The following is a 12,590-nucleotide window of genomic DNA, read 5'->3' as shown; positions in this document are numbered from 1 at the left end:
TCAGGAGATTACAGGAGGCCCTCTGTTGGCACAAGCTGCAGTACTCTGTTGTATTGCCCATTTCATTGGTGTTGGGTCACATTTGTGGGGTGAGGAGTACTAACACACTAAAGTCTGAGGCTACAGGGGAGCAAGAACCCTGGTCACAGCTCCAGGGCAGAAAAGAATGCTTGTGGTCACTCAGAGATGAGAGCACAGGCCAGGGGAACAGTAACTACATCTTTTAGATCATACCACCTGGGAACAAGTGAAAACCTAAAGATCCCCAGAATTAACTCTTAAAAGAGGGTTACAGAAAACCCAGAAGTTTCAGACAGTGCCCCTTTGCCCCAGGAACAGAGTTCAACTTTAACATAAAGTTAAAAGTCAAGAAATAGGCTAGGAAAAATGAGTAAACAATAAAAAAAGAAAATGTTACTATGGTTACAGGGAGATCAAAATACAAACTCAGAAAAAGACAACACAGTCAAAATGGCTATGCTCAAAGCCTCAAAGAAAAATGTGAATTGGTCTCAGGTCCAAAAAGAATTCCTGGAAAAGCTCAAAAAGATTTTTAAAACCAAATATGAGAGGTAGAGGAAAACTTTGGAAAAGAAATGACTGACGCAAGAAAGTCATGGGAAAAAAAGAGTCAACAGTTTGGTAAAGGAGACACACAAAAATACTAAAGAAAAAAACACCTTAAAAATAGAACAGGCCAAACATAAAAGATACTAAGTTTTCTTTGGTTTCCTGCTGTGCACTTTTTTCTTCTCCCTTCCCACCCTACCCTAGACACTTAGAAGGAAGCACAGAAAAGCAGAATAGCTTTGAAAATAAAAGTGTAAAATGGAAATTCATGCTTTTATATTGAATCCTCTTTTTATGTTGTGCTGTGTGGATGAAATGTTCTTTTTTTGTCTTTTTAAGTCCAAAATGAATTTTACAAATTTTTTTTAAAAAATAGAAGAATGATCTCATTAGAAAAATAACTGACCTGGAGAATGAATCAAAGAGAAATGATTTGAGGATTACCTGATTACCTAAAAGCCATGATCAAAAAAAAAAGATCCTAGACATCATCTTTCAAGAAAGTATCAAAGAAACCTGCCCTGTCATCTTAGAACCAGAGGACAAAATAGAAATGGAAAGAATTCACCTCCAGAAAGAGATCTCAAGATGAAAATTCCTAGGAATACCATAGCCCAATTCTAGAGTTCCCAGTTCAAGAAGAAAATATTGCAAGCAGCTAGAAAGAAACCATTCAAATATTGTAGAACCACAGTCAGGATAACACTAGATTTATCAGTTTCCACATTAAATGATTGAAGGGTTGAAATATATATTACGGAGAGAAAAGGACCTTGAATTACAACCAAGAATCACTTACCCAGCAAAAGTGAGTATATTCCTTCAGGGGAAAAAAATAACTGTTTAATAAAATAGGGACTTTCAAGCATTTCTGATGAAAAGACCAGAGCTGAATAGAAAATATAATTTTCAAATACAAGACTCAAGAGAAGCATAAAAAGGTAAACAAGGAAGAGAAATCATAAGGGATTTAATAAAGTTAAACTACTTTCCTACATGGAAAGATGATACGTGTAACTCCTAAGAACCTTATCATTATTATACACAGAGAGGGGACTAGTGTGAATTGACTGTGATGGAATCCTTCTGATAAAGAGGGATACACTGGGAGAAGGTAGAAGGGAGAGGTAGAATGGGGTAAATTATTTCACATAAAAGAGGTACAAAAGAGTTTTTACAGTGGAGTGGAGGATGGGAGAGGTGAGCAAAAGTGCTTGAGATTTACTCTTGTTGTAATTGGTTCAAAGAGGCAATAACATACACATTCAGTTGGGTATAGAAATCTATCTCACCCTACAGTGAAGTGGGAGGGGAAGGGGATAAGAGGAATGGGGGAGGAAAGTGTGGAGGTAGAGGAAGTGGTCAGAAGCAAAACATTTTTGAGGGGGGACAGGGTAAAGAGGAAAGAGAAAGGGAAAAACAAGGGGGTGGGAAAAAAGATGAAGGGAAATATACAGCAATCACAAATGTGAAAAAAATTTACAGCAAATTTCTCTGATAAAGAGCTCATTTCTCAAATATATAGAGAAGTGAGTCAAATTTATAAGAATATAGGCTTTTCCCTAACTGATAAAAAGATATGAATAGGCAGTTTTCAGAGGAAGAAATTAAAGTCATCTATAATCATACAAAAAAAAATGTTTTACATCAGTACTGATTAGAGAAATGCAAATTAAAACAATTCTGAGGTACCACCTCACATCTATCAGTTTAGCTAATATGACAGAAAATGGAAAATGACAAATGTTGAAAGGGATGTGGCAAAATTAGGACATTAATATACTGATGGTGGAGTTGTAAACTGATCCAACCATTCTGGACAGCAGTATGGACAGAACTATGCCCAAAGAGCTATAAAACTGTGCCTACCCTTTGACCTAGCAATAGCACCACTAGGTCTGTATCCCAAAGAGATAAAAACAAAAAGGGAAAGGACCTATAGGCAAGAATATATATACAGCAGCTTTCCTTGTGGTGGCAAACAATTGAAAATTGAGGGGATGACTATCAAATGGGGAATGACTGAACAAGTTGTGGTATATGATTGTGATGGAATACTACTGTGGTAAAAGAAATGACCAGCAGGGTGCTTTCAGAAAAACCTGGAAAGACCTAGATGCAAAACGAATTGAGCAGTACCAAGAGAACAGTATGCATACCAATAACAATACTGCACAATGATCATCTATGAACGACATAGCTATTCTCAGCAATACAATGATACAAAGCACTTCTGAAGGACTTAAGATAAAAAACGCTATCCACCTTCAGAGAAAGAACTGATGGAGTCTGAATGCAGATTAAAGTAGACTTTTTTTAAACTTTATTTTTCCTTGTTTGTTTGGTTTTTTTGTCTGTGACAATATGACTAATATGGAAATATTTTGTGTGACTGCATATATATCTATATATATATATATATAGATATATATGTATAACCCATATCAAACTGCTTGTTTTCTCAATTCAGGGTAGGAGAGAAAGGAAAGGAGAGAATTTGGAACTCAAAATTTTTTTTTAAATGAATGTTAAAATTTCTTTCACATATAATTGGAAAAAATTTTAAATAAAAGGGAAGGAGAGAGAAAGGAAGGAAAGAAGGGAGGGAGGGAGGAAGGAAGGAAGGAAGGAAGGAAGGAAGGAAGGAAGGAAGGAAGGAAGGAAGGAAGGAAGGAAGGAAGGAAGATGTCATTTCCATGTATAAGGAAGTGATAGACCTTCTGCCCTTACTCAAGCCACACCTAGGGTGCTACAATTTTAAAAGGACATTGGTTAGCCAGTGAGTGTCTAGAGAAGGCCAGCCAAGATAGTGAAGCGCCTTGAGATCATGTTGCATGAGGATCAACTAATGAAACTGACCATGTTTAGTCTGGGGAAGATTTGGTGTGGGCATAAGAGCTGACCTCAGCAATTTTAAGAGTTGCCATGGGGAAGGTAGATTAGACTCATTCTGTGTGGATCTACAGAGCAAATGGATAGAAGTACGCTGACCAGCTAACCAATATCTTTCTTAAATTGTTGCACCCAGGATGGAATACAGTACTCCAAGTGTGGTTGTACAATACCTCCTTAGTCCTGAAACCTACATATCTTTTAAGACAGCCTGAAACCACATTAGCTTCTCCAGCTGTTGATTTGGCTGTTGATTAGGATTGACTTTAGGAAGCATTTCGTAATAATTAGTGCCCTTTAAAATGAAATAGGCTGCCATGCAAGGTAGTGCATACAGTCCACCTCCTTGGCAAGCAGAGGCTGAATGACTACTTTGTCTTGAATGTTATGTGGGGCTTCCTTTGGTGTATAGGTTGTAATTAATGACCTCTGGAATGCTTTCCAGTTCCAAAATTCTAAAATTCTGTGAGGGATTTCCTTTCAAAAGAGGGTTGTTTAAGACTGTTATAGGAAAACATGGACAGGAATGTGTAATAGAGCATTGCCTTTCTCCCTTCTCGGTGGAGGTGGGAGGGAGGACTAGAGGTGTAGAATATTGTATATAAAACTGAAAGCTTGAGGGGTTCATTGGGTTTTTTTTAAATGCTATTTTTCCCTGTTTATTTTACTCTTTGATATAAGGAAGAGGGAGATAAATATATTGGTAAATGAAGGTGACATAAAAAAACCAAAAGATATTGATATTTTTGTTTCATATAAGGGTACTGAATTTAGAGGTAGAGGACCTGAGTTCATGGGGTCATAGATTTAGAGCTAGAAGGGACTTCAAGTCATCCAATATAATCTCCTGATCTTACAGAAAGAAAAACTGAAACCTAGGTAACCTACCCAAGGTGACACATGTGGAAGAGGGAGGATTTGAAGTGAGTTGCTCTGGCTCCAGATCTAGTTTTCTTTTCTGATGTAACCCCTGCTTTAAACTCTAAACTTCATGGCACCCTACCTAACTTGCCAAATAGATGATTTTATTTCATTGAGTTCAAAGATGGGAAAAACTCATCTAGTACAATCCATATTATTTATCCATTATTAAGGGTTCCCTTACCCTTAGCCCAAATGTCCCAAACACAGAAAATTAATCAAAAGGCCTTGAGGGTAGTTGAGGGAGATGGAGATGAAAAAGTGGAAAGGATTTCCACAGGACAAAATGGAAGAATGGGTAGGGCAGCAAGCTAAAATTTGTAGACAAAGGATTTTGGTTAGAATTTTGTCTCTACCACTTGACCCTGGGCAAGTCATTCAAACTCTCTGGATCTCAGTGACCTCATCTGAGAAATGAGAAGGTAGGCCTAAATGACTTCTAAGAACTCTTGCTACTCGAAATTTTTGGTCTTGTGATTCTTGAGGGCTCAAGGGCAAGGGTATGGGGAGACCGAGACCCTTTCTGTTCCCTAAATTAGAACTTTTTAAGAACTCACCAGGGGCTGCTATGTAGTATAGTGGATAGAGTACCAGACCTGGAGTCAGGAAGAGTTAACTTCCTGAATTCAAATCTAACCTTAGACACCTACTCGCTGTGTGATCCTGAGCAAGTCACTTAATCCTGTTTGCCTCAGTTTCTTCATTTGTAAAATGAGCTGAAGAAAAGGCAAACCACTCCAATATCTTTACCAAGAAAACCCCAAAAGAGTCATGAAGAGTCTAAACCTGACCACACAACAGCAAAAATGAACTCACCAGCTCAAGGGGAAGGTGCTAAACTTGGATCTAGGTTCTCCGTAGGTTTTGTGCCACTTTGAGACTTCCTGGGGCTTCATCTGTAGCTAAAGCCGGTAATACTACCATCCCTGGCAGAAAGAATGGGTGAGGGGCACGCAAAGGGTTAACAATAAGACGTCATGTTTATATAATGCTTTAAGATTTGCAAAATGCTCTTCTTGCTTGATGGGACATCTAATTCAATGGTCATTCAGTCTCTACTTAAGGACTAGCATTACTTTCATAGAAACTTAGCCTCAGAAAGATTGATTGACCTGCCCAACATCCCATAGCTAGTATAGCCCATATAAACTCTCACTCACACAGGTGAGTCAGGTCTTCAGAATACTAGCTACCTTTTCCCCTCAGGCTCCCTCTTAGGTTCTTCCCTAAGACTACTGACTCAAGCCCTCATTCCAAAGTGTTGTTCTCAATATCAATTGCCAATTACAGTTAGCACCTCTCATATATAACCATAGCTAACATTTATATAATGTATATGTTCCAGACACTGTGCTAAGCACCGTACAATTGTTATCTCATTTGATCCTTACAACCTTGGGAGATAGGTGCTATTATTAACTCCATTTAATAGATAAGAAAATTGAGTCAAACAGAGGTTAAGTGACTTGCCCAGGGTCACACAGTTAGTAAGCATCTGAAGTTGTATTTGAACTGAAGTCTTATTGATTCCAGCCCCCCTTCTTCCCCCTACTCTATCCACTGTGCCCACCTAGCAGTGATTAACCCAGCAATTACCATCCTCAGGATCATTAAGCTAATTAACATCAATTAGGGATTTTACTGAAAAGATATAAAAAGAACCAAAGTACACAAACACCCCAACCTCCACCCCCCAAATAGGGGGAACACTTCCCCCTCTATCATCTCTATCCCTGGGGAAAGCGGACTCAGACTTAAAGTAGTTGTTACAAAGTAGTCACTGCACCAAGGTCACTTCTGAATGTGGTATAGCCAATGGACAAATTGTCCACTGCCTTGCTACAGGACATGGAGTCTTGGCTTCTGGGATAATCCACAGTTGGGCTGGGTCAATTCAGGATTTCTATGGAAGCTCAACTTCAGACAGATTCTCGTATGGACTTCCATCACTGGACTTCTGCTCTTCAAAAAGCCACAAACAAGTCGGAGTCTATCCTGACACAAGCTTGCCAAGAGTGCATACACTCACAGGCTGGCTTGATGGAGTAAGGGTAAAAGGCAGCCCCCTACATCATACCTCCAGAGCTCAGAGAGTCATCCTCATACCTGGCATTCAGCAGGAAGAAGGAAAGATAAGCAAGTTTCACTCTTGGGGCCTTTTGTATGTACTCATTCCCAGCTCCTAAGCTTCAGACTATCTGCTCATGCTTTAACCTTGGAGAGCTAGGGGCCCTTCCATTTTTTGGTTATCACAGATTTCCAAAAGCAGGTCTCCTAGCACTGTGTGGACTAGCTGCAAGCAGAGGCCCCTGCACATGGTCTGAGAACTGGCGTTCATTGATTGGATATTTTCCTCCCCTCTCCCAACCCTCTACACTAGTAAATAGCACAGCAAGGTCTTACAATTCGAATTCCAAGGATTTATCTGCAGCCCATTGTTGTCTCTCAGGCTGATCCCATTGGACTTGAGGCAAGGGTAAGACAATGCCAGCTCTTGGAAACTAAAACCTGTAAAGTAAAATCATTGATTTTCTATTAGATTCTGAGTCCTGGAGCTCATCTTGAACAAGACTAACCATACAGGCCAGATTCAGAATGAGTAAAAATCCATTCAATCTCTATCTGAACTTTAAACCTCCATAACCCAAAAGAAACAGCTGATATTTTTCTAGGGCCTTCCCAAATGGATCTGAACCACTTACAGACATGACCTCATTCCTAGGACACCCCATTAGGTGGTTTTAGAGGAGTATCCAGAGAACTCTTTCATGTTTTAAAAATGGGGAGACTGAGGCAAATGGCAAAAAGGCTAAAGATTTTTGTTTCTGTTTGGGAGATTTGTTTTTTAGTAAACCTGCTATTTAATTGGTAGAAGAAAATACAAAATTCCCTCTATAAATGAAGATTGGCACCTGCTCTGAGGTTTATGGAGCAAAGAAATTTGTCTAGAGTGAAAATATAATTTAACCCCCTCCCCCCAACACACACACACACACACACACACACACACACACACACACACACACACACACACACACACACACACATTCTTTCTTAGCTAGTATATTCTATCTACTAGTCTACTGACCAGACCACAGCATTTCCTCTCCCTATCCCCACTAGAAGAATTAAATCAAAGGAGTTTTCAGGGCTATAAGCAGCAGCAAAATTGAATTTGACTCACTAACTCTTGCCAAAAAAAAAAAAAAAAAGGAAGAAAAGAAAGCAGTCCTAAGCGAAGGCAGAGGGACCCTCTCCTCCCATCCCCCTCTCCCCACTTTGGTGTAATTGGCTTGCCTTCCCTCCTGTTCTGAAATGCCAGTACAGCTTTACAGTATAAGACCAGGGTTTGAACAGCAGTTCTGCTGCCAACTAACCACCTGTGTCACTGAGCAAGTCTCTTCACTCGCTAAGGCTGACCTTCCTCATCTAGGTGACCTCCATTGTCCAGTCCAGCTGTGAAGCCTGTGATCCTATAACAAACACAACCTGCTTCCCGTGCCCTCCTTTCCCCAGATTACAGGATCAAAACACCAGATAGGGAATGTATTGTTAGCTGAGGGAGGAGCTTTTTAACTCGGGTGCAATCCTTCCACGGAGAGGCCAGGAAGAGACATTTTCCTCCTTCAGGAAAAAGCTCCTTGTAAAAGGGTTTCAAAGTGAGGATGGCTAGAGGGAAACAGAACAGAGACTTAGTCATATTAGGGAGATCACATGCCCCAGAAACAGTGAGCCTACCCCCTCCAAGGCAGGATCTGAAGATAGCCAGATGTTTTCAGTTCCCATTGAGCTCAGTTTCCCAAAGCCAGATTGTACTCTGAGCTACTTTGCAAACTGGAAAGAAGTTTGGGAGAAGTTGAGAGAAGGGAAGGAGAAAGAGACAATCACTGAACCTGGAGATGTTAAGGTAAAGTCCTGTTCACTAGAAACCACCAGGTGATCTTGGGCAAATCTCTTAGATTTTGTTGAAACTCAGTTTCCCCTTCTGTAAATTAAAGGTGATAATACTGATTTTCAGGACCAAATAAGATGTTGTTGTTCAGCTGTTTCAGTAATGTCCAACTCTACGTCACCCCATTTAGGGTTTTCTTGGCAAAGATACTGAAGCGGTTTGCCATTTACTTCTCCATCTCATGTTACAGATAAGGAAACTGAGGCAAAAAGGGTTAAGTGACTTGTCTAAGGTCACACAGCCACTAATTGTCTGAGACTAGATTTGAGTGAACTCAGATATTCTTGATTCTATCCAATTCACCTATCCTCAAATGAGATGTCAGACAAAAAATGTTTTATTATAAGACATCAGAAAAATGTGAATGTTATTCTACAGTTAGATTAAATCCAACTGACCAGCCTGATATGACAAATGACATCAGTATAGCTATATATACCCTATGATATCCTGATAGGAATGTTTCCTCTGTAGAACTAACATGAATTTCTCTGGCTAAAAATGAACCCATATCCCTTACCCTATCCTTATAGAGGATGGAAAAGCCCTGGAAATTCACAAATTCATAGAAGCCCCACTATGCGCAAGGCACTGTATTAGGTGTTAGGTGAAATCTAAATAAAATAAGGCAAAATTCTTGCCTTCAAGAAATTTACTGTCTAGAGAGGAAAATAAGACTTAAATAGAGGAGTGTCTGACCATAGATTCCAGGTTCTCTTTGAAACTGCATCACCCCCGCCCCCACCCCCATCCCAACTCCCCCAAGAAGGCTGTGTATGAGGGAGCAAATAGGAGGATCTCTGATCATGAAAGGTCTCAGCTCTTGCCATCAGTAGCAGAGTCTAGATAGAATGTCAGGGCTCAGGACTTAGCTCTCATTTTCTTCTTATCTCTTTCTAATAAATGTTGTTTTTTCCATGTAGCCATGTATTCATTCCTAGCTAACCACCCATGCCTCTCCAGACCCAGATTTCATCCTTTACAGAACTCTCCTCATTCACTAACACCTCACCCTCCTATACGAACTTTTCAAAACCTCTTCATTCTCCTCATGCCTTGAAGTCCTCTATGATAGACTTCCAAAAAAGATGAGGTCCATGACTAGACACACCCTTTTTACATATACAAGTAACTTTAACACAAAATAGAATATATAAAATGCTAGGGGAGTTCTTAAAAAGGAGAGATCATTTCCAGCTTTGGTTGGGAGATATAGGAGAGGGTAAAAAATTTCAGAGGGTTTCTTCATATAAAGAAGAAAAGTGCAGAGCTGTCAGACAAAAAAATTGCAAGTGACAAAAAGAGGGAAAAGAAGAAAAAGGAAATACTTATATTCCAAATTAAGTGGATTAGATCCAAGGAACAGGAATAGGAAAAAAGAAAGCCAGAGTGAATTCAAAAAGAAGATGATTTCAGTTTGTCTGAAGGTAAAGGTAAAAAGGTAAAAAATTCAGGGGAATTGCAGATTAGGCTGGAAATCAATTTGAAGCAGATTCTAGGAGGCCTTGAATGCCAGACTTACGAGTCTAGAATTTTTTGTTAAAAACAAACAAACAAAAAACCATGGGCATTCCAACAAGTTTTTGAGTATTAGACCTCAGTCCCTAACTTGAAAGAATCTTGTAAAGTCCCTCATTCCAATCGAAGCTTCTTGGAGACGGACTGTTTTTGCTTTTGTATGTCGTGTTTAGCACAGTACCAGGCACACAGTAAACATTTAATAAGTACTTGTTGATTAGTTGGATGTGAAGAATTTGAGGCAGGGGAACCTTGGATTTTCATCATGACTAAATTCACTTTCTTATTATTAAAAAATATCCTCCAAGGGAGAGATAGGAAAAAGACGTTTGCCCCACTCCTTTGCAAAAGGGGGGGCCCAAATACTGCACATAGTGAGTGGATGATTTTTTTCTATTATTTTTGTTGACTTTTTTCTCTTTTTTTTGTTTTTGAAGTCTTTGTTATATGGGGTGCTTCTGGGAGATGACGGGAGGGAAAAAGAGGGAAAAAAAGGGAAGTTAAATTCATACAAAAACAAAAGATCAAAATTTGATTTTAAAAAATACCTTCAAATAGAGAATATGCCTCAATTTTGAGTGGTTTAGACAGAATATTGGACACTGTTCTAGGGTTTGGAAAGGGCTCTTGGGAGTTGGGGGAGGTTAGGTAACTCAGCCTTGGGAGCTCCCACCAGCCCAGTTTTAATGAGCTGTTCTCTCATTCATCTCAAGCTGTTTCCCCCATTGTGCCTGGCTCGGCCTTACCAAAGAGAGCTTTTTATCAGCCTCTGTTTGATCAGTTCTTTTTAACTCTGCAATCCTCAGTTCTCCTGGCCCCCCCATCCCAACCACCACCTCCAAAGCACCCCACCCCACCCACACATACCAAAGCAACTTCTCTCCTGTGATACGTGTCAGCCTGCCCCTAGCAACAGAGAGATTAACCCAGTAACTGGCTCCCAGGGACACGCTCATTAGCTTCAGAAAAAAGGACACAGACAAGAAAACCCTAACTTAAAAAAAAAGATGAAGAAGCCAGTCTCAGGAAAGGGGAATGGAGGGGGAGGGCCTAGGAACCCCACTACCAGTCTCATCTGATTCTGCTAAGTGTCCTCCAACAGGCCAGATTAACTTTTTAATATTTCATAACATAATGGATAAAGAGAGATGGTTTTAAAGTTAGGAGGAAGGAAATGAGTTTATTAAACGTCTTCCAATGTGCCAGGCACGTTAAGTACTTTTTACAAGGGTTATTTCATTTGATTCTCACAACAACTTTGGGAAATAGATGTTGTTACTGTCTTCATTTTACCATTAAGGAAACCGAGGCAGACAGAAGTTAAGTGACTTGCCCAGGGTTGCACAGTTATTAAGTGTCTCAGGTTGTAGCTGGACTCAGCTCTCCCCAATTGCAGACCCTGTGCTCTATGCACTGGACCATGGAGTTGCCTCTCTACAGGGTTCAAGTCTAATATCCCTCTGAGATACCTCTGCAGTTTCTGGGGCAGAGTAGTATAGTGGAAAGAGTCTCAGAAGCGGACTCCGAGGTTGAAATCCTGGCTCTGATTTGACCCTCAGTTTTTAAATCTGTGAAGATTTCCAAAGTCCCTAATCCTACCATCCTTCTTTATTAAAACAAAACAAAACAAAACAAAAACAAAACTGGCTCCCCACACAAAGGATAGAATTTCTAAGTGAGCTCACATTTCAGTTTGGGTCTCACCACTACATTTTACAGATGAGAAAAACTGAGTTAGGAGGTGAGAGAATAGGGATTAAAACTTAGATCCTCTGCCTAAAGCCTTCTCACTGCACCATGGAATCATCTTTCCTAAAAACAGAGGAATGGGTCAAGTTACCTTTAGAAGTTTAGATGCAACATCTTCAGGGCCCACCACCAGCTAGCTGAGTGACTTTGTAAAAGTCCTAGGTCTCAATTTCCTTATGTATAATGTGAGGGCATCAGATGATCATTTCCAAGGTCCCTAACATTGTTTGAATCAAAGCAGCAATTACTCAAGCAATGCTGGGGCCCCGTATTAAATCAGTGTTGCATCTGGGCATAGTGCTGGGGCTGGAGGGAAAAGGGAGAGTGGAATTGCGAAGAAGGAAGTACAGTAATTTACAATCTGTCCAGGTTGGAAATATAGGCTGTGGTTTGTTGGTTTGGTTTTTTTTTTTTAATGGTCTCATTTACTTGCAGCTCCTGGTGCTTGATGGGCAAAGATATCAACTAGAGGCATTGTACTTGCCTTCGCAACCTTTCTGGAAGCATCAGGAACCCTAACCTATAACTGTTGTTTCTATCACACTGGAAGAAGGAAGGGGAAATAGGTTAAGGAGGACTTTTTCCACCCTAGTAATAAGAAAGTGAGCTGAATCAGAGAAACAGGGCTGTCTCTCCCTCCTGGGACATCAGAAATAGAATCTTGCCCAGCTTTGCTAAGGTCACCACCTTTTCTGGGTTCCACCCTATTCAGGGAGACCTTTGGCTCAGAGTTTTGATTTGGGAGATGCTGACCTTCCTGCTCAGTATCTTAAGTCTGGGCATATGCTCAAAGAAAACAAGCCAGAAACTGACTAACTAAACAAGCTTCCATAGTTTGGGGCTGAAACTAAGGGGACTGGCCTGGTATAATGTTTGTTGGGTTAAAATTAAATTGAAGTAATTCAATTTCACTTCAACAGAATTAAGCACCTACTAGGGGCTGTGTGGAGTACTGGAGATACCAAAAAACCAAAACCAAACAACACCA

General features: G+C 40.1%; 1 long non-coding RNA gene across 11 annotated transcripts in view; it reads right to left on the bottom strand.

The window, feature by feature from the left end:
- Positions 1-11,977, bottom strand: part of LOC140517886 (uncharacterized) — a 138,217-nt gene extending 126,240 nt beyond the window's left edge. For 9 of the 11 annotated variants that reach the window (XR_011971766.1, XR_011971773.1, XR_011971776.1 and 6 more), the window contains exons 1-3: positions 7,764-8,009; positions 6,787-6,891; positions 5,200-5,309 (exon numbers count right to left, since the gene is read on the bottom strand). This is a non-coding gene — a long non-coding RNA (uncharacterized lncRNA). Of the gene's footprint in view, positions 1-5,199; positions 5,310-6,786; positions 6,892-7,763; positions 8,010-11,693 lie in introns of those variants that run through there. The other 2 variants (XR_011971769.1, XR_011971770.1) reach the window with 2 other exon arrangements.
- Positions 11,978-12,590: the final 613 nt, after the last annotated feature.

The sequence above is a fragment of the Notamacropus eugenii genome, chromosome 1, assembly GCF_028372415.1.
Source record: "Notamacropus eugenii isolate mMacEug1 chromosome 1, mMacEug1.pri_v2, whole genome shotgun sequence".
Lineage (NCBI taxonomy): Eukaryota > Metazoa > Chordata > Mammalia > Diprotodontia > Macropodidae > Notamacropus > Notamacropus eugenii.
This window is presented reverse-complemented; position numbering and strand designations above follow the sequence as displayed.